This window comes from Rhamphochromis longiceps, linkage group LG13 (genome assembly GCF_057381845.1).
Source record: "Rhamphochromis longiceps isolate RC_006_pf linkage group LG13, R_longiceps_female_GT1.1, whole genome shotgun sequence".
Classification (NCBI taxonomy): Eukaryota; Metazoa; Chordata; class Actinopteri; order Cichliformes; family Cichlidae; genus Rhamphochromis; species Rhamphochromis longiceps.
This window is the reverse complement of record NC_140569.1, coordinates 2,254,964-2,276,431: the sequence shown is the minus strand read 5'-3', so window position 1 is coordinate 2,276,431 and position 21,468 is coordinate 2,254,964. Positions and strand designations below refer to the sequence as shown.

Sequence of the window (21,468 nt, the reverse complement as noted above, 5' to 3'; positions counted from 1 at the left end):
ATATCAATCTTTCGTGATGCACCGTCATATTTACATTATTTGTACGGTACGAATGATTTGCTTTGGTACCTGCTCAAACTTAAGCTCTCCTTAGTATGGCTGGCTCCGTCTCTCCAACAGCGCACTCACGGGCAGCAGCTGCCCCGCCCCCTCGCTCAGTCGCTTAGTGCCTGAGCTCGGATCATACCAATATCAGGGGGGGATTCACGCACAGTCGTAAATTCCCACAGTGTGCACTATGTGCTTCGAATATTGTGTGTACTTTTTGTTTTATACAGTTGTCAGCCAGGCATCTAACTATGAAAAAATTACACTCCAAAATACCCCGGGCTTCTGACAAAACAACCCGGGCTTAAGCCCAGTAAGCCACCCCCCCGCTCCGCCCCTGGTTTCCATCAGCTGTGGTCCTGAGCTACAGCTCTATCACCGTGGCGACAGAAAGCAGTCTGGTCGCTATGGGAGACGGGGCAGAAATAAGCTGTTGTTAGATGAGTGTGTGTGTGTGTGTGTGTGTGTGTGTGTGTGTGTGTGTGTGTGTGTGTGTGTGTGTGTGTGTGTGTGTGTGTTACATCATTACACTATGATGTAATTGTTTTTCTGCTGGTTTTAGTTCCTGCTGTAGAGTCTCATCACAGAGAAGCCTGCTGGGAGGAGGAGGAGGAGGAGGAGTGGCACACACTCAGCTTCCTCGTCTCTTTGGGGTTGTTTTTGTTATTGTGCATCTTTCTGGTTTATATCCCAGATTTCTCACTTTTGACTCACAGTGATGCGATCTGGTTAAAGGGGGTGTGTTAGATGGGTCATGTGATCAGGTTTCACGTCTGTGTTTCTTGCTTCTTGCCAGTGTTTGATCACAAATATAAAATTAGCGAGAAAATCATAATTACCTGCTTCCTACATTTGCATATTTCAGTAATTGGTTTCTTCTTCCCATGTGAGAGACAGAGAGAAAGAACAGCAGATCTTTGGTATTTTCCGTGGTCACCGGGATGTAAAACCTACACGAGTAGAATCAGCAGACCAATATGATAAAAAAAGGTTCAGAAATGATCGGGGTTTGGAAAGACTCAGACAAAAATGGCCAGATTTGATAGATTAATTATGGAAAGTCAAAAAAAGCTGTGGGGAATCCAGGATATTTGGCTGCTTTGGATGCATTGGTCCAACTCGAACAGCCAACACTGCGATGATGGGCTGCCACACCAACTGTCAGGGACACTCTCCAATTAACAAGAGATGAAAGACAAACTGGGGTACAGGACCACAGGTAACAAAGAGGACCTGATTACCACCCTATTGGCGAGGACGATCTGAAATCCATCCTGCCTTAAAATGCCAGGAACTTGTTTACTCCATTCAGAGATAGAAGACTCCGCCCACGGCAGAGCCAGCCCAACAATTCCACCTGAGACTGAAAGCCAGAGGACGCTTTCTCACCTGTTTAGTCTGGTGGAATCACACTCAGGTGATACCGGTCTCAGTCCTCATGAACCCCACAGAGCTGAGCAGGCTGGCAGGTGCCAGGTTTGAGCTAAACACCTCCACAAAGCCAGGTATGTGTTGCATTCTGGGATGCAGCAGGTTACCTAGCTGGGTAGCTAGCAGCTAGCTGTAAGATGAACGTAAACTCTCTGTGTTATCCACTGGGCCAGAGTGCAGCACCTTCTTCCTGTAATTACTTTTGTTACCCCCACCCTTACACATATCTGACCAATGAGCAGACTGAATGCTGTCACATGGTTTATGGCGACACATTTTGGTTCAGTTGCAGTTTTTTCTATGTGAAAGACACGAAACAACGAAAGGTTTCTCTCTGATATTTAACCTCTGTATGTCCGTCTATCTGATCCGTCCTGGTCCTGGTTCTTGTGATGTTGGTGTTTTTGTAGTTTGGCTGCTGGGTCAGGGTTGGCACACTTTGGGTGCTTCCTTTAGGGGTCTCCAGCGAATCATCTGCCTCCATCTCCTCCTAACATTAACTCTAAAACTGTACACATGTCCAGGTGTCATTGCTCTGATGGTGTAAAACTGAAACAGGTTTGCTTTGCTTTGTTGTTGCTCCTTGGTTTCCTCTCACTGCAGGTCTTAATGCCGATTTTTTTTGTCTGGTTGTTCACACTACAAATAAAATCTGACCTCAGTTTCTGTCCATTGACTCGCTCCGTCTCCAGTTTCCGCCGCCATGCTTTCTCATTTGTATTCTCTGGCGCTGATAATTGCCGTCCGTCTTGTGTCAGTGACGTAAAAGACGGATTTAATGCGACATGACCATCAAACAGCAGTCGCTTTCTAAAACATCGGATATGTATCGGATTCAGGACCACATACGAAAGTGACCCAGATCGGATTTGTGCTGTTGAAACTGTCATATCATGATCGGATATGGGTCACAGAGGGTCAAAGAAGTCAGATTTGATGCGCTTTGGCCTGCAGTGTGAACGTAGCCTTACTCTCAGTGTGGTTTAGAGGAGCTGCCGTCTGCGCAGCCACACTTCAGCGAGAGCATCCTGACAGCTGTCCTGATGCTCCAGGATTAGCTGTGACATCTGCAACGCTCAGCAGAAACACCTCACCACAGCAGGCTGAGCCACTTCATCTTTTCATCACATCCATTTTTATTCTTCTTCTCAAATGTTGACGTCACCACCCGTGGGCGCAGCAAGAGGAAGACGAGGATAAGCCAACAGCATCTGCACGTCAGAGACGAGACAAACAGCAGTGAAACACACACACACACACTGGTAAATGAAGAACGTTGACTGGTTTCTAAATTTACTCCCTGTAGTTGTTGATTCGACAGAAACTGGAAACTTTGCCCTCCGACTCTCAGACCAGTTCAGGACCAGTACCAGAGTTCCTCCCTCACTGGAGATCACCAAGACCTGTTCAAAGCTCATCTCCACTATTGCTGCACAAGGCACAGCGGCGTGTTACAGATATGGCCACGATGGCCACTTTTCTCTAACAGTGCTGTGGAGGAAGTTTAGCTCCGCCCTTGTTCACAGGACTGTTTGGATTCAGACACATTGGAGGGTTTTCCAGCACGAACGGCTGTTTGAGGTCACGCTGAAGCACCTCAGCGATTTAAGAACAGACTTTGACTCGACGCTCCAAAACCTTAGTTTACTCTTCCTGAGCCAATCAGAGGTGGACTTGCTGCTGTGTTTGCATCATTGTCCTGCTGCCTGAGTGCTCTTGAGCTTCAGAACTCCAAGGGATAGGCGGACATCCTCCTTCAGGGTTTTCTGGTAGAGAGCAGAACTCGTGGCTCCCTCAGTCACAGCAGAGCAGCCCAGACCATCACACCTCCACCACCGCGTCTGCCTGCTGCTGGGATCTTGAAACGCTGTTAGTCTGACGCAGATGTGACTCAAACCTTCCAGAAAGTTCAGCTTCTGTCTCATCAGTCCTCAGAATATTTCCCAGAACTCTCGGGGATCATCCAGATGTTTGTGAGATGAGCCTTTGTGGTTTAGTTGGTCAGCAGTGGTTTTTTTCCTCGGACTTTCCCACAGAGGCCATTTTTGCCCCGCCTCTTGCTTATTGTTGACTCATGACCTCTGACCTGAACTGAGCCGAGTGAGGCCTGCAGGGCTTTAGATACTGTTCCTGGTTCTTCTGTGACCTCCTGGATGAGTCACACTGTTCCAGGATTTCTCCTTGTGTGGCTAATGACTCTCACCATCATCTGACAGATTTTCCAGCTGTTGTTACAGAGTGGAAATGAGCTACCAATCTTAAAATGATGTTTTTAAAGTCATGTTTTAATCCAGAGTTGTTTGAAATCTGATTCAAGTCCCCAGACTTCTGCACCAGCAGGTGGCACACCTTGTCTAATCATGATTTAAAAGTAGCTTGAGTTTCTTCTTCTGCGGTCGTCCTCTGACATCAGCGCTGCATCAGAGCAAACACAGAGGAGAGGAGGCCTTCAGCAGACACAGAATATCAATATCACAGATCAATATGTGTGACTGATGACTCCAGCGCAGCCGGATGTTACTGCAGCAGGGAGGCTCACCTGTTGCTCCAGAGGGATGCTGTCCCTTTAAGAGATCCAGGAAGTGCATGGGTGCAGGGGGAGGAGGTGTGTGGAGGCAGAGGGAGGTGGTGCTTTTGAGGAAACAGGTGTGTGTGCTGACAGGGATGATGTCATTCTCTGGCTGAGTCACCTGGGAGACGGCTGCTGAGCGTGGAGGGAGACAAAGGAGGAGGTGAAGAGCTGCGACCATCGCTCCTGTTTGTCTCCCTGAGGAGGTGCGAGGAAGGAGACCCAGCCGAGAAGCAGGAGGAGAGCATCTGAATGCTGCTGTGTTAAGGTGAGAGACTGAATGAGACACCCTGATCACACCAAACTCCATTCAAATTTCACCTGATTTTACTTTAAAGCTTCACTGTGGAACTCCAGCTTAGTCCTGAGCTCCTTTGGTGTTTTGCATGCTTTGGCTCACTATCTGCTAACACATCTGTCCCCCCCACGCCCCCTAACCACCGCAAAAACTCTGAACAGGGTTTACAGCCAAACTACAGTCAGGTTTATGTAGCTGTAGTTCTTCGGTTTACAGGGTGACAGACCATCAGGTGTAATCAGAGTGTCATGGTGAGAAGAGTACGCCTGGGATCATTTAGAAATGGTGTAATTACACAGTTTGTCCAACATTGTGGCTCGTTACTGATAATCCTCTCAGCACTGAGAGGAGCAGCAAAGTTCCTCCAAATGGTGTTCGACTAGTTTGTGTTGCTGAAAATGTAATAATCAGCTGCACGTTTTTTAAACTGAATGGAGCCTTTACGGTAATCCGTCTGGCACAAAGGATCATCTCACTGCATTGTTAGGGTCTCAAAGACATTTCAGCTCTTCAAAAGAATCAGTCTTAACAGCTCACATGACAGGGTTGAGCAGTGACTCTCGGGACCATCCCCAAGCTGAGAACCCCACCACAGGTTAAATACCCGTTTCTTTTATGAATTTGCAGGAGTGTCGTCCATCACTTTAGTATTATTTTGCATCACTGTTTTAACCACTTTGAGGAACAATATATTTATAGAAGAATCCATTTGAAACGTGAGACGACTTTATGGATATCCAAATCACTTCGGTCTTTCCTTCCCTGAGGACTAGCCTGATGATGATTGGTTCGTAAGAACAAATTCTCTAGCAGCAAATTCTGAATATATGTTGGGTCCAAGTGCATCATTTCTAAGAATCGCACTGCTTTAATCATGCAGTTCATATTAATGGCATGCTTCTGGCCTTCAAATTTCTGCAACTTTTCGTCGGTTCAATCATCACTTTGGCTTCAGCTTCCTGCTGCAGGTCGGCTCACCGCTGTCTAACTGTGAGAGATCGCTGCTACAGGTGTCAGTGTGTGGCAGAAACACCTGAGAGCAAACAGGCGACTAACAGTCTGTCAACACAAAGTACTCGATGACGCACAGTTGCCCCTGGCTGTGTGTGCGTGTCACCATCGTATGATTGTGAGAGTAAACAGTAGCGATGCAGAGCAGTGGAGGCTGAGGTCATGCAGGAAGTAGTCATAGTGAAATGAAAACAAGGTGATAGCAGCGTGGTGTCACATGACAGGCAGGTTAATGTTTAGCAGGTTTGACTGGTGCTGTTTTTATGTGAAACTTTATTGACTCACCTGTGTGTATCGTGCAATAATGAATCAAACTGCAGTTTACTGATCATGGATTATTGTTCTTCTACAGCTTCAGCGAGTATAGTTTTAACTCTTCACCACTTTCTAATAAAGTGAGAAAGTCATTTAAAAATAATCAAATTGAAATAAAAGGACAATAAAAGGTGCAGTGAAGGTGGCAGAAAATACATGGGTGTAGTTTTCCAGGTGAGGTTGTGAGAACTTCCAAAGTTGGAAACTTATCCCGTGTGTTTTACGATACGACGGTGGCGACACCTGAGGGAGCTGTAGCCATCACTCCGAACTCCTCGTGGGATGATGTCTGCTTACAGAGTGTAGGCGAGTTTTTCTTAGCAAAGTTCCTGAGTGAGTGACTTGATCCTGAAGCATCTGCAGCTGTTTGAACTCCCCAAATTCTAAGGAAAGGCGCTTCAGTGCTTCCTTTATTACCTTCTTTAGCAGAGGAAGTGTGACCGACATCATCTAAAAGTTTGTCAGCAGTGTGTTTGCTGCTCCATAACATAATCTGGAAGAACATCTGCTTTTAATCCAGATGATGCCTTATGAGCTTGGTTAACGGGACCAGCTCGTGTTCAGTTTCAGTCATGCCTGTTGTTGTATTGCAGCATTTATGAATGTTATGAAAGCATTTTCAGATCAGCTAAGAGAAGGAAACGAATCCCAACTCTCGCCTCTCCTTTTCTCTCACTGCCTTCCCCCTCTCCTCTTCTTTATATTTAGAGAGTTTTGCTTAGCTGGTTAAAACACCTGCTAGGGTTCAAATCCCAGCAGTGCCTTTGCACTGATGTCTAACCTCTCCTCTTCTTACAAATGAAACAGGAAAAACTTGAACCACAGCACCTTCAGCAAACTTTAATGTAATGGTACCAAGAATTGCAAGGCACTGCTGGGACTTGAACCCAGGATCTCCTGTTTACTAGACAGGTGCTTTGACCAGCTAAGCCACAGCGCCTCCTGCTGTGGTTGGCTTTCAGACATGTTCCATCATCGTGCAGCACCTGGGTGAAGCTGGAGGTTTCCATAAAGTCTGTGAAAAGTTCTAGCAGTGGTTCAGACTGTGATTCAATGCTGACCCTGATAGCCACCGACAGAACCACAGCACCTCCACCCACCTTCAGAAGGAGCCCTGAAGCCTCAAGGAGGCGCTGTGGCTGAGCTGGTCAACAGGAGCTCTGGGTTCAAGTCCAAGCAGTGCCTTTGGGCTCTCCATTTGAAACCATCTGCATCAACTGCATGATGGATGCATCTGCAACAAGGTGATAGCAGCGTGGTGTCACATCTGCATCCATCATGCAGTTAGGAAAGTCTTTGTATGTCCTCAGTTATCCACCTCACGGTACTCTTGAGAGCTTTAAAAACTTCTTTGCACCCGATCCGAGAAGCTTCTTCAGTTCTAGAACAAATGCTGGAGGGTCCCAGGCATTAAACCGCTAGTGGAGCTTCTGAGGGTTGTTCACCCAATATTGATGTCTTGGGCATGTCTAAATCTTCATTGTGTCCTCTTCTTGGAAACGAAGGAGAGAAAGCATAACGCCCAATGCTTCCCGCCATCAGCACTCATTAATGAAATGTAATAGCATTGGTAGGGAGGTAAGGCACTGCTGGGATTTGAACCCAGGAGACACTTAAAAGAAGCATCCCATGCTTCCTTTAAGTGTGTCTGTGATGAACCAGTGGCTTTCACTGGTGCTGTGAGGGAGGAAAGGATGCAGTAATGTGTGTTTTCATATCATAACTTATATACTGTTCACTGTTAGCTGTTCTGTCACTTTTCTGCCTCCCAAAAACACTTCCTTTGTTTCTGTTTTGTTTCCTGACTTTTTAAAACTTCTGTGGGCTTCTTTTCTATTTGCATTGTGTTGTGTTGTTAGGCTGTAGTGTATTTGACCTCTCAGGGCCACCGTACCAACCCCAGCTACGCTGCAGAAGTTTGCTAGCAAAGAGCAGTCCTGACTTCTCCTGCAGAGACAAGTGTTGGAGTGACTGTGATTGTTGAAGCTGTTCTGTGGCCCAGTAAACACAAGCAGCTGCTGTGTGTGTGTGTGTGTGTGTGCGCGCATGTGTGTGTGTGCGTGTGTGTGCGTGTGTGTGTGTGTGTGTGTCTGTGTGCGTGCGCAGACTCTTTATGCTGGAATCTTTCTCACTTCAGCGAGCGCTTTGTTCATCATCTCAGATTCGGGGAGGGATGGTTGTTGTCAGATTGCAGTGTGTGAGGCAATGGAAGTGACTCACGGTGTTTGAAAACACGTTGGATGGCGCCCGCGGTCCAACAGTAGCACGCCGGCATGAGGAAACCACAGGAAATAAACAAACTGGCTTGTTTGTGAACTGCAGAACGTCACATTAGACGTCTCATTCTGCAGGCAGTGGAGATTTTTGCAGCAGTGATGCATGAAAAAATGAGCTTATTTTCTGGTGAATATAAAGTGGTGTTTGCATGAATATTAAACTCTGAAATGAGTGAACAGGTGGCTGAACTCACAACTGCGTTTTCCCAAAAAGCTGAGACACTGTAAAACGTCAAAAGCAGAATGGCTCCTTCCTGTGTCCTCCCGTGAAGCAAGAAATTATCTGTAGAGGCCGAAACAGTTTGTGTAGCTGGCTTCTTGTCAGGGTCATTCGAGGAAAAGCCAAGTGAAGGTCAAAACACCCAAACTGCATAGGAACAAACCTCTGATAGGTCTGTGTGTGTGTTTTTAAAGGCTGCGTCCTCCTGAGGCCACATTTGTAGGCCGATTACATCACAGCAACGCGGCGAAGGCTGTTCAAATTCATAGACGCCTCCACATGCAGCCGACAAATGTGTCCTCCTTTTCCCCAGACTTGAAGGATGGGTCGGTTGTATTCCTCGTGGCCCACCATATCCCAGAATTCATAGCGCAACTCAATTCCTGTTTCCAACAATGGCGGCAGCTACTTAGTTTTAATATTACTCTTATTATTCTTTCTGGGTCACAAAATAAAGTTTTAAGACATTTTCAGGCGAGAATGTAGCTGTGTAAACCTCAAATATCTGCTCGGTTTGTCAAGACATCACATATTTGCAAAAGCGCTCCGACGTTTTCAGAGACGTCTGTTACCCACCAGCTCAATAGCTGACCGGGGCGAGAACAGCGAACTCCCGGCACATCGTTGTCAGACACCATGATATATAAGTCACTTGGATAACTTTTCAGTGTTTGATTTGTTCCTGAGTAAATCGGTTTGGCTGAGATTAAAGTTCTAGTTTTCACACAGCTGAATAAACGTCAAACAGACAGCTGATTGATCATCAGAAGTGTGAGACGGTCGAGAGTTTACTCCAGTGTCCTGTTATATTTTAGATAGCACGGAGCAGACGGCCGAGTTTATTAAACTCCACAGAGACAGCGCTGACGCAGATCTGAAGGCTAGACTGTCCCATTTCACAGCCTCACGCTTCCGGCCTTCTCAGTCTTCAAAGGACCCGGCCCACGTAGAACGCGAAGGCCGGGTCCTGAGGAGGACGCAGCCTCTGAATTTGGATACAGCTTGTGTCACCATCTACCTGTCAGTCATAGTGGCCACGCCCCATAACATTGCAAACTTTAAGCCTTAATCCAATTTAAAAACTTGAGTAAAATAAAATACAGGTGAAAGTATCTACAGGGATCAAACAGTTTGTGTATCAGGCTGTAAACATGTTTATTTCTGCTGGAAAGTTTTAACATGGGAGTCTATGACCACTGGCTCACTGCTGCCTCTGCTGGATGTTAGAGGAACTGCAGCTTTTCCAGCCCTGTAGGCACACACTTCAGGCTGTTAAACCAATAAAACTTTACAGCCCTGTCCCATGTTGGACCCCATCGTGTGTGCTCTGTTTTCAGATTTCCATCCTTTGTTCTCATCTTTTCTTTGACGTTGTTGCTGAAGCTCTCAGGCTCAAACAGAAACAGTATAAATCTGTGCCAGCGCTCTCTGATGAACACGCTGTGTGTAAATGAGCTGAAACCTGGTCACTGACACTTGTTACCGCCTGTAGCAGGACAGTGAAACACAGGAACGAGAAGATAACTTTAGACTGATGTGGCAGCCCTCGGAGGACACTGTGCCTTTTTTTGGCGTGGATAAACACAGCTGGTGGCGATAAGCGTCACTCAGCAGTGGAACATCTCAGCAGGAGCTTCAGAAACAGGCTGGACAGTTTCCACCAGTGGAAATATCCCGTCAGTGCAGTTAGACTCAGATCTGAGATCAGCCTGGCTGTTCCCCCACGCTGTGATTTAAACTGTGAGTCCTGAGCTCACAGTCGTCATGCTTTGCACCTCTGAAGTAAAACATCGGCTGACACAGCCTGTGTCTGATCTGATTTAGTCGGTTTATGTTGAGGTTGTTTGTCAGAAAGGCTGGTTCAGAAAAGTGCCAGTGATTAAGTACCAGGATGCATTCTGAGCACTCTTGTTGCTGAATGCAGCGATCTGATTGGTGAGAGCTGTTAATTACTCCTGTGAACAGCTGCGTTAGAAGATTCACAGATTTTACATGTTCGCGGTTTAAAGGCCCAGCTCTCACATTTGACAGTAAAAACATGGCGTCTGTCCACTTTAACCACACACTCCCTCTAACCACTGTTGTCTGTGTGCTGTGACCTTTGACCTCTGTACCGCTCACTCTGCCTCCCTCTGGGTGGAAAACCACCCTCCTCCTAACTTGATTCAGTCAGACGTGAATCGAGATTAAAGAGTTGAGCGAGCTCAGCGATCGCCCCCTGCTGGCCATCAAAAAGACTGCAGCTTTAAGGTGCTTCCACTTTCCCGAGAGTCTCTTTAATACTTTAAAGAATAGAAACTGCAGAAGAAAGAAAGAGAGGCAGCGGAGAGTCTTTTGGCACGTTCACACTGACATCGTCTGCTTTTAATTAAAAAGTCAGAAGCAAACAAACGAGCGAGTGAGCGTGAAGCGTCTGCTGCTGCGCTCCGGTTCAGCCCAGTTTAACGAGAGCCAGGCGGATTCCTCCCAGCAGAGGAATGTTTGAGGCTGCACTGCGGTTCAGACGTGTTCTCCACCCAAACATGAGCCGAGCTGCTCCTGTTATTTCATTAAACAGCGTGGACTTACTGCTCGGCCCTCCTCCTGTTTTTACCGTGGCTGCAGCAGATCCTCTGCAAGGAGAAACAAGTCTTTACGTTCTGATATTAAACGATTCTTTAATGACTGTGTTCTATGAGCATCGTTTCTCTGGGCCGGTGTTCCCTGGGGTTCATCGAGTGCTGCTGCTGTTGTTTCTGGACTGCAGCTGTTTCCACTCATAAAGTCACTCAGCTTCAATTTTCTCTGTGACATAAAAACCATAAATTAATTTTGTTTTGCTGCAGTTTCATTTGTTTCCATGTGAGCAGCTGTATGAGGTCTGGGAGTGACCCTTTCAGTATAAAAGTCAGGCTGAAAATATAACAAACTGTGGAAAATCCAGTTTTAATCTATTTGCTGTGTTATCATATTTAGCAAATAAAAAAATCTAAATCTGTTGAGATGTGGGCCACGGTGAGCAACGCACAGTCGAAAATCAAAAACAGGATTTTTCTCTCATTTATTTGACTGATTTTTCTGCTCCTTCATTACTTTGGTCATGAAGTGTGAACAGCCACGGTGGAGCTCTCAGTTACAAGCCCAAAATCTGTGCCATGCTTCATATTTTCCAAAACTGCCCAGTGGGCCACATAGGGGTCTGTGCAGGACCAGTTCTGGGCCCCGGGCCTTATGTTTGACATCACTGAATATCTATGATGCTGGATTGTTATAGACAAAGCTACAGCAGTAAATGTGTCATTAAAATCATCTCCAGCTGCAGTTTGGTAAGAACCCTCTGCTTTTTCACCACCAGGGGGCAGCATTTTAATGTGTTTTCTGGGTCTTTCTTTTTTCCGTTTCTCCAAATTCATTAGGAACCGAAGATTTTTAACTTCACTAAAAATGGACAAAAATAAGAACAAGTTGTTTTATGCCCTTTCCAGTGAAGGTCTTAACTCTGTATTCTCACAGATAGGTGGGGTGTGTGTATGTGTGGGGGGGTTGCTATGGCTGTGCCCGGGCCCCACGTTTTCTTCATCTGTCCATGTCAGTGTGTGTGCCGACTCAAGGAACAGAAAGGACTTTTACTTATTAAAACCATGAATGATGGTTTAAACGTGCGCATCATGAGCCCTGTGCAGCTCCTGCAGTCAGAGCTGAGCCCAAAGTGTCCTCCTGTGCTCCGAATGTGATCAATAACCTCGTCGATAGAGCCTCACACACACACACACACACACACACACACACACACACACACTGATGACTTCAGCACTGCTGCGTGCTGCACAGTCAGCTTGCAGGTCTTTATTTTCACCATCACACTCCCAGATTAGTCACTTGTTTTCAGATACAACTGTGCTGATAAGCTCATGACTTTATTTAGATGTGATCATACTGAATTCACCTAATCTCACAGTAAATCCATGTGTTTACTTTAAATATACCCTAAAGGGTCCAGTGTTAGGACACATTTAGCACAAAAACATTCATCATTTTTTAAAAACACAACAAATGTCCCTTAGCCGCTCTTACATGTTGGATCAAAGAAACGGGTGGTACCAGAGATTTACTGTAAAAGCATACTTCAGAACAAACGTCATTATACAAGCTGCTTGCATGTTACTTAGTGAGAGTGAGGGAGAAAAAATGTTAGATATACACACTCGAGGACGTTTGGGGGGCGAAACGATAACTTTAAAGCATCAGTGCTCTAGTCCCAAAAGCTGCAGTTCCTCTAGTGTCCAGCAGAGGCTCCAGCATGAGTCAGCCCCCATAGACTCATGTTAAAACTTCACATGAGAAATGTTTACAGCCTGATACACAAATGATCATTTCCACCTTAATTACAGCTATATTAAAGTTTTGTTACGCGATAAGAGGAAGTCGAAGAGGAACGTAGAGAAGGAGAGTACCTCTATATGCAGATGACACAGTTTTACATAGTGGAGAACGGAGACTAACAGTTTATCAGGGGTTCGTTTCAGGAGGCAGAGACAAATGACTATTAGAGGCGTGGCCTCTGTGACTGACAAGTGGATGGTGACACAGACAGCTGTAGCTGCTAGCTTTGTGTTTGTGCTGATGGAGCCTTTTTAATGACATAATGGCTGTATCCCAATTCAGGGTCTGCAGCCTTAAAGTACGCAGCCTCAACAATCCTCAAGGGCCGCGTACTTAAAGACCGCTAAGGCCGGAAGTGCGAGGCTTGTGAAATGGGACGGTCTAGCCTCCGTTGCACTGCCCAGGTTGCCTAGCAACCATGATACTAACAGCTGGAAACGTGTCATACAGCTGTGTTTGACAGAAATGAAGGAGAAAATCTTTTGTTCATGTGTTTGTTTCTACATGAGCTTTGATCATTCTCTGTAAGATTAAGCTCAGCTATTGAACGGCGTATATTTTAAAGTAAAGGCTTTAAAACCAAGTTAGTACAAACGTCACTAATGTCACATAACTTTGCCGACATGTGACCAACAGTAATGTTTTAATGTTCTTCGTTATTAAACATTTGCACATCAATAAGTGACATCATATTCAGTACTTAAAGTGTACTCTTCAGGCGCCCCTCATCCGCCGTTTTTTTTCGGCAAAATTATCCACACCCACCGCCGCGCTATGCATTCTGGGATATGTTGGGCCACGAAGTCTACACCACCACGTCCTTAAAATTCAGGGAGATGAAGGACGCATTTGAGGGCCGCATTTCGAGCAGCCTTTGGATTGGGACAGCCTTTGTTGCGTCGCGGTGACGTAATCGGCCTTAAAATGCGGCCTTTAAGGCTGCAGACCCTGAATTGGGATACAGCCTGTGTGACCAATAACATGGCTGCTGTGAGGTCACCGTACCACAGACCTATCAGTGTCTGTAACTCCACCCTCTCGTCCTAACAGGGCTCTTCTGTCTTGGCAGCAAAAATGTCCATCTTTTATATACAGGTAATGCTGGCTCAGCGGCTGAGCGTGCACACTTTGTGACGTGTTTTACTGCAGGTGTAACACACATGAGCGTGACCAACGGAGCTTAGTTCCGGTGTTTTTCCCGGTTCAGTAAAGGACCTTTGCTTGACTTTTACTTGAATCACCCTGAGGAGCAGCAGCAGTCCTCGGAAGCCTCCGTCTCATACGCACGCACGCGCTCACGTGCTCACACACCATCGCACCGGCGCACGCGCTGGTGCTCGCGCCCCATGCTGCAGGTAGTAACCCCTCCCCCTCCGTCCTGCCGCTTCAAACACAATAACCTCCGCCGCCGCTCCTTCCCCGGACACGCCGGCCGCCTTCCCCCGGGCTCTGCCTCGCTGCTCCGGCCACAGGTGAGCTCCTTTCATGCCTCCGTGTTTCCGCTTTCTCGCCTGCGTGTTCAGCTCGAGCCTCGAAACGCAGCAGTGTCACCAGGCTGTCGGTACCGGGCACAACCGGGACCCGCTGGCGCTGCCGGGCTCCCCGTCCGGCCGGAGTCCGTGCTGGCAGCTGGAGGCTGTGCCCGGGTCAGCCCGGCCCGCCGAAGCTGCTTCGCCCTCATTGTTCTCCCGTGAAGTTTGCTAGAAGTGATGTAATGTAGCCCCGGCGGCGCGCCGGACTCCGGTTAAAAACTGCGGGTTTTCCGCCGCACTGCTACGCTGCTTCTGCGCACGTTTCGGGTTTGATCCCGACTCCGTGTGTCGGGGTCACTCACACACCGCGTACACACCGGTCCTCATCTTTATGTCATCGATCCCAACTCCATCCGTGGATCCTTGCTGCTCTTCATCACCGGGAACAACAGGCTGGGACTTTTAAAAAGATCTGTTTGGTTATGAAATGTAAGTGTGGGCTGGAACTGAACCAGCCGAATTAAAGCGCTGTTCCCGATTTCTAAAACGGCATTTCTTTAATATTATTTACCTTGTGTGCTGTGCTTAGCAAGCAAAGAAACATTAAAGTGCCATATTTTTAAAAGGAGTTTGGCGCGGTGCGACAAAATGCGATGGAACGAGTGGTTTCTTAGATTTTCGTGTAACAAATGAGATTTCAGAGCCAAAAACTACAAAACTAGCTGCTCTCATGTTCCACACATGGGTGGTCACCGATTGTGGTTTAATGAATCATCGTGAACAGAAGCAGGTTTAATCGGAGTAAAACAACCTGTAGGTCTGGTTTCACTGCAGCTCCATCAGGCTGAAGCATCTCCACCTCTCAGGGAAGTTTAGGAGGTGCAGCAGCTCTCACTGTCCTGCAGGAAATGTGAGTTATGTAGTGTGCCGGGGCGGCCACTGAGGTTTAAATTAAAGAACATTATTCAGCAGTATTCATGGGAAAATAATGTGCTGAAAGAACAGGAGGAGGAGGAGGAAGACCTCCTCCCAGTCTGGATGATTTACTGTTGATTCACTGAACTGATGGAGCTGCTGCTGCTGTGAGGAATGTGGAGAGTGAAAATTAGAACAATACTTTGAGAGAAGAGGGTGTGATGGGAAAAAGTTTGTGAGTTAGAAGCTTTAAAGTCCTGTTTCTGAAGTGAAACCAGAGCAGCATCATCATCATCACTGATCGTTACATCTGAGGCTGACATCCCAACACCGGACTGCAGATAAGACACGTGAGTGAGAGCTGAGAGAATAATTAACCGTGGAGCTGTTATTGTCGTATCTGTGTAACAGCTTCTAAAGTTGGAAAGTGTTGTTGGAAAATATTCAGACTTGAAATCTGTAGATTTTTGATCAGGGAATGAAGAACACGTCAGACGTGCAGTAAAACGATTTTCCAGCTCAGACACAAACAGATAATAACAGTGATAATAAAGTTTGTTTGTACCTAGAGCTGGGCGATAGAACGATAACGATATGTATCGCGATATAACTTTTACTCGATAGAGAAATTAAGCTATCGCGATAGACCTCGCCGCTCTTGTCCTCTTAAAAAAAAAAAAAAAAAGGTCAGCCAATCTAAATTAAGTAGCGCAGAGCCGAACCAATCACAGCCGCAGTGTCACGTCGCGTGACTTGTTACGTACAGCACAAGTGCCAAGCCGCACGTGTGTTTGTTTGGGAAGCAGCCAGCGGGTAATGGAGGAAATGAGTGTGCCGACTAGAAAAATCAACCGAGCGTGACCGAAGAGAAAACAGATGATGGTTCCAATGCCGGAGAGATTGTCGAACGGAAGAGCCATAGAAGTTCCGTAGTGTGAAGGTATTTCGGCTATTTCAAGTCTGACAAAAAAACAGAGTAGCGTGCACTGTAAATTGTGCTGAAAGCAAGTCTGGAAATACAATAAACTGGTGCATGCGTCACACTGTGCGCCACGTTATTGTTTCGGTGAAATGAATTTCTACAATACTGTTACTGTTAATTCTACTCTCTGCAGTGTTTAAATGCTTACATATACACACAGTTACTGTCCCTCCACACATACGACTCGGTTCTGCTTCTATGCCCCAGCTTTGCTTACTTTTTCCCACTGAGGCTTCTAGACTTCTGATTGGCCAACATTTCTGCACGGTTAGGAATCTAGCGCCACCTGCTGCTTTGGCATGTTCATAGCAGCGTTTTCCTTCATTTCTGCCTTTATGTGTGGACGGGATTATTTTTTAAAACGAAAACGGAAAATCTCCGTTTTCAAAAATACCCGTGTACGTGTGGACGTAGCCTCAGTCTCTGACTGGAAGCGCTAATTCGTCATTCGGCTTTTGTCAGACTAAAGTAACTGTTAAAACTGTTTGAAAAGCTAAGCTATACAACAAGGAGAGATTGAGAATTTCCTTTTAGGTCTCAGTTTATTTGATATTGACAAAAGTTAGTCAGTTTTGTCTGTTCTTCTGTAAAACAAACTAAGATTTATTTTTAGAATTAATATTTTGTTTCTAAGTGGAATTGACAATTTAGTCTGTTTCGTTTGTTCTATTTTGAAACTTAAACGCTTTAGCGGCTGCCTTTTGTGTAGTTTGCAATATTTGCCTTTATTTATCTGAAAAAGTCTCATGTTCCTTAAGTACATCTACCCTGTTGAACTTATTATGGGAAATAAATATTTAAATAAAAACAAGCTGCTGATTATTTCACATTTTACTTGTGAGCAACGGCACATTTAAATCTTACAAATATAGTTATTTGGCTTATATCGTGATAGATATCGTTATCGCCTGAAATGAAAAAAACATATCGTGATATGAAAAAATCTCATATCGCCCAGCTCTATTTGTACCGCACGTTTCAATACCAGCGTTACGACGCGCTTCCTGGAAATGATGAACAAACTGAAAGAAAATGATAAATCTGTGATTTTAATCATTAAAATGAACTCAAAGCCTGAGACGAGCTGTAAATATTCTCCAGCAGGAAGCGTGGGTCTGCGAGAACCCCACTCGTGACCTCTGAGGCTCTCACAGGTCTCAGCAAAGTTTGGCAGGTTGCTAATGACAGGCTAAATGAGAACGCTGGCGTCGTTAGGGCTGCTTATTTTAAATATGTGTCTTTAAAAATAGTTAAAAACCTTCCAAAGTGAGCAGAAAGGAAAATGTCTGCATTGTGCCGCAGTGATGTCAGCCGAAGTGTGGACAAAGGGCCGTGCTGTACTTTGGTGTGATACCACTTTGCACCACAAGATGGTGCAGTGAGCAGTCACGTGTCCACAGCGTAGTTCAGTTACAGGTTAATGCTGGCGTTTCACTTCCTGTGATTGGCTGAAACATCTGTGAGACACCGGATCGGTGCCGCTCTGGTTCCCTCGACTGAAACAGGATTCTTTTCATCACAGACAATAATCTGTGTTTTCATCAAGTTGCATCGACGCATTACTCTTAATCAACTTTAAAATCAGGAAACACCGCTAACGTTAGCCACACGCCTGCACTGACTCACTAATGCAGCTGATGTACATCATCGTCTGCATCACTCTGCTGCCAAACCTGCAGACATTACAACATGTAAACATCATTTTTTGGACCGATTGTGAATAAAACATGACTTGAATTCATGGGAGTGACAGCAGGCGTCTTTTCTTCTGCTGCTGGTGTTTAAAAAGCAGCCACTCTGAGAGCTGCTGAGGCCGTCGTCCTCGGCTCGTCTGAGAGCCTCACGGGGGAGACGACAAAAAGCTAATTCCTCCTTTCACTGAGTGGAATTAAGTGATTGAAGTGCTCCACATTCCCAAATTCTCCGAGTTATTTTGGGGCCGTGGCGGCGCTGAAGGACAGCTGTATATTCATGAGCTCTCCTTTTTAGTCATTAGTCCCCAAATCTTCCTCCAGACGAGCTGCCAAGCAGGTCAGCGACGCCGGGTCTGCCCGGAGAGCGTCTTAGCGGGGATCTGCACAGATCTAAGCTCGGCTGCCGTTAAACGCCTTTAAAGAAACCGCGTCCTCCTCCTCTTCTCACCGCCGTCCATCACCTCCTTATTATTGAGTGTTTTCTGCATCTGGCACGTTTCATTTTTACAAGTATTGACTTTAATTTGATGAATAAATGTTGAGCGGAGGCTCCAGGGAGTCCCGCAGGACCCGAGAATCTGCACTTTACATGAATCGAGCTTCAATCGATTTGTTCCAGCTGCCGGAAAACATCACAGAGCGTTTATTAGATTCATCCTGTGGGCAAAGATCCAGGCACAGCAAAGGGAACAGCCTGTGTCTGAGGCCGTCTACAGAGCACCGAAGCGGACAAAATAAATCGCATTTAAAAAATCAAATAAGCTCAAGAACAAACTTTTAGTGCTTATTTATTATCATTATTATTATTTAATTCCAACTATGATAAATAGGGCTGCCACGATTATGTCGACTATCAAAATCGTCGACGACTGATTTAATAGTCGACGCGTCGTTTGAAGCTTTGTAAGATCCTGAAAGACGCAGGAATAAGTAGCAGGATTTAAGAGTGTAATAACGGACTGAAACAGAAGATGGCAGCACTGCATGTACAAGGATGCCAGCTGCCGTTAAACCCGAAGAAGAAGAAGAAGAAGAAGCAGCTGTGTCCCAGAATTCATAGCGCGGCCCAGCTCAGTTTCCAACAATGGCGGCAGCTAGTTAGTTTTAATATTACTCTTATTATTCTTTCTGGGTCACAAAATAAACGTTTAACATATTTTCAGCCGAGAATGTAGCTGTGTAAACCTCAAATATCGGCTCAGTTTATCAGGACACCACATATTTTCAAAAGCGCTCCGACGTTTTCGGAGACGTCTGTTACCCACTAGCTCGATAGCTAGCCGGGGGCTAGGCTCACTAGAGCCGTGAGAACACCGGACTCCCGGCAAATCGTTTTCAGACCCACCGCCGTCTTTTGTTACTCAGGTTAAACATGATATATGAGTCACTTAGATAACTTAATGTTATTGTTTGGCTTTTTTTAGTATTTTATTTGTTCCTGAGTAAATCGGTTTGGCTGAGATTAAAGTTATAGTTTTTACACAGCTGAATAAACATCAAGCAGACAGCTGATTATCAGAAGTGTGAGATGCTCCAGAATTTACTCTGGTGTCCTGTTATATTTTAGATAGCAAGGAGTTTATTAAACTTCACCGAAACAATCTGCAAATTTCATTAAAATTTAATAAACTATCATCTTGTCTTTATTGTTAGTTAGCACAGACCTTACACACTTAAAGCTGTAAGCTAATGATAGTTATATAAGAGCAGATGCTGCTGGTGCAATAAGCTGTTCATTATACGTCCAATGGATGATGATCTGATTAGTCGACTATCAAAATAATCGTTTGTGGCAGCCTTAATGATAAATCGACTAGTTACTGCATGTCAATTATTTTTATGGTACTTTATATTAAAAATGAGCATTAAAATCATTAAAATATCAAATGACAAGAACATAGCTGTATTGTATGTATTATTGTATGTAATGTTTGGCATAATAAGTATAAGCAGATTTAAAATGACTTTAGGTTAATAAGTTGAAATGAGCCTCAAACAGCCAAATATTGATCACGTCTTATTGTTTTTATATTTACGTCATCGTTCGTTTCTTAACTTCATTGTGGTCTTTGTTTATTTGGTGAATCGTTTTTAAAGAGTCTCAGAGACCAAAAAACCTGGGTTTGGTTGTTTTTGCTCGCTGATGAGGAGCTGCGAGTCTGAAAACAAGGCGTGAGCTCACGGACCGAATCAAATCGATGCCCCCCCCCACCCCAACCCCCCGGCTTTATCCCAGCACCCCCACTCTGCCCAGTGCTCCCAGTGCAGCCGCGGTCAGCCTGCACACAGGCAGCACCGAGCCAGCCTGCTGAATTAGAGGTGATTATATCGCTGTGTGTGTGTCTGTGTGTGGCTGTAAAGCCTCTGCGACAGACTGCCGTTTTGTTACATAACCAGTTTTACACTAAATCAGCCTCGGCGCTCACCGGGAGAGGAAATGACCTCCAACCTGTGCTACCACTAATCGCTAACAGGAAGTTAGTCTACAGGTAAAAACCCAAACACCCTAAAAGTGTTAGAGCGGGCGATACGATTGGTTTTCTTTGTTTCACCTGTTTGCTGGTCAGCTTTGGAGTTTTCATTAATCACTCTGTCATCACCTGTAGGCCCGGAGCTCCGCCCACTTCATTATTTTTAAGCCTGAGAAAAGAATTGTGTCTGACAAAGACCTCACTAGTCGGCCTCAGCTCAGGATTTATCAGATAACTCAAACTTGTGTCCCTCACTGACTCACAGGCTGGAGCCTCCGATGGACGTTAGAGGAACTGCAGCCTGGATGTCCACAGCGCAGCGACCCTCAGTGCCTCGGTGTGTCTCAGTGCACTGGAGCCGCTTTCATTGAGAAAAATGTCTTGGATTGAATAATAGCTGTAGTGCCACCTGCTGGTTTACCTGCTGTATGTATTTGCCATGCAGCAGGTTTGGGAGAACCGGATTAGAGATCGTGCAGCATGAACGTGTCGTTTGGTCCTCGTCACATTTTAGTTTTCTGCGCAGGAAGTGAGGCGAGTCGTTCGGAGTTTCACTCGAGTTTCACTTGAGCTCCATGAGCTCCTCGCTGCCTCTCAGCCTGCCTTTTGCTCTTATTCTTTTCCTTTAAATGACATTTCACTGCCGCAGAGGCAGTCGAATGATCCAGGCTGTTAGTTTGCACTCACCACGCTAAAATCATTTGAACCCTCTTAGATCATAAACAAAGCTGTACGTGTTGTAAGGCAGAAATCACAGCAGTGGTTTGTTGATGATGCAGCCCACGCTGTTTGCTTCACTCTAACCCTCTAACCCTCGGGCTTACAGCCAGACAGAGAACACCTCTGACCTCAGCGAGGTGAATTCAAACGCCCGCCTGAGTCTGTGCTCAGTTGGACTTTATGAAACCGGTCTCAGTTCTGAACCTGTCATGGCTCCTTTGGAAAAGTGTCCACACGGAGACTCGGTCCTGCACAGAAACACCCGCAGACAGACGGCGTAATCCTGACCAGACAGACGCATCTGATCAGGCTAATCCCTCCTCACCTCCCTCTGCTGTGACCTGCAGATTACCACATGCACGCACACACAGGCACACACACACACACACGGACACACACCACTTCAGAAGGCACTGCGTTGTGTAACCCTTTCCTAACCCAAACCCTGCTCCAAACCTTTGCATTGATCCTTCGAACCAGGAGGTTGGTGCAGGTGGTGCTGGTCGTGTGAGGCGTGCTGGCGAGCGCGTGCTGGCGAGCGCGTGCTGGCGAGCGCGTGCTGAGCTCAGTGAGCTGTTGAACATGCACACCATGTGACTCATAACCTGTGTGAGTGTTTGGCTTTAGTGGGCAGTTTGCATGGAAACAGCCGAGGCTAAAGAGGGAAACGCTTCAGGAGCATCG

The 21,468-nt window shown here is 45.9% G+C and overlaps 1 protein-coding gene and 1 non-coding gene across 10 annotated transcripts in view; one reads left to right on the top strand and one right to left on the bottom strand.

Annotated features, from left to right (window-relative positions):
- The first annotated feature begins 4,100 nt into the window (after positions 1 to 4,100).
- usp54a (ubiquitin specific peptidase 54a) overlaps positions 4,101 to 21,468 on the top strand; it is a 46,240-nt gene continuing 28,872 nt past the window's right edge. For 2 of the 9 annotated variants that reach the window (XM_085427747.1, XM_085427745.1), the window contains exon 1: positions 4,101 to 4,316. The gene's annotated coding sequence lies outside the window, so the exon portion shown is untranslated. The other 7 variants (XM_085427743.1, XM_085427742.1, XM_085427746.1 and 4 more) reach the window with 5 other exon arrangements.
- Positions 6,539 to 6,612, bottom strand: trnat-agu (transfer RNA threonine (anticodon AGU)). Its single transcript has one exon. It is a non-coding gene; the product is annotated as a tRNA-Thr (tRNA).